Raw genomic sequence first — 589 nt, 5'->3', positions numbered from 1 at the left:
ATTATGGTAAGGGGTTGAAAAGATCATTATTGAGTAAACAATAAGTTGACAGATAATGCTCATAGAAGCCATTTCGATACTAATTATGCAATAGTTGTCATGGCCACTAGAGTTTGCCTTTTATAGATTGTAGCAACACTTTCCTTAAATGTCTCTAAATAAGTGATGTCTGCCAAGTTCTGCTACTGTTTTATGGGTTAGTGTTTGCATAATTGGTTATAAATTTAAATGCATTTTGTGAATTGTACAGTGTTGGTGTTATGATGCCAATAATTCATGTTGAAATAAATTTATGGAAATAAATTTGACAAAGAAACAAATCTTCTAACAACAAGCATGCTGATGGCCACACTTGTGTTTGTTTCTCTGGGCTTTTGGTCATAAATATTGGCATCAAACATCAGTTCCCACATGATAGGAGCATTCCAGGAAGTGCGAGTCTGAACTGCTGGTCTGGACCTGAAGTAAAACATTTAAAAAAACATTAAATTAATAGATATGTGGTAAGGTATGCAGACAGGTAGGTAGGTTGGAAGGTAGGCAAGTTCTGGAATTTCAACAGATTTTCACAATTAATGTTATTATATAT

At 33.8% G+C, this 589-nt stretch overlaps 1 pseudogene; it reads right to left on the bottom strand.

The window, feature by feature from the left end:
• Positions 1-473, bottom strand: part of LOC119426959 — a 60,411-nt pseudogene extending 59,938 nt beyond the window's left edge.
• Between the last annotated feature and the right edge of the window lie 116 nt (positions 474-589).

The sequence above is a fragment of the Nematolebias whitei genome, chromosome 2, assembly GCF_014905685.2.
Source record: "Nematolebias whitei isolate Nwh7 chromosome 2, NemWhi1, whole genome shotgun sequence".
Lineage (NCBI taxonomy): Eukaryota > Metazoa > Chordata > Actinopteri > Cyprinodontiformes > Rivulidae > Nematolebias > Nematolebias whitei.
The sequence above is the reverse complement of the archived record's forward strand: the minus strand, read 5'-3'. Positions and strand labels throughout refer to the sequence as shown.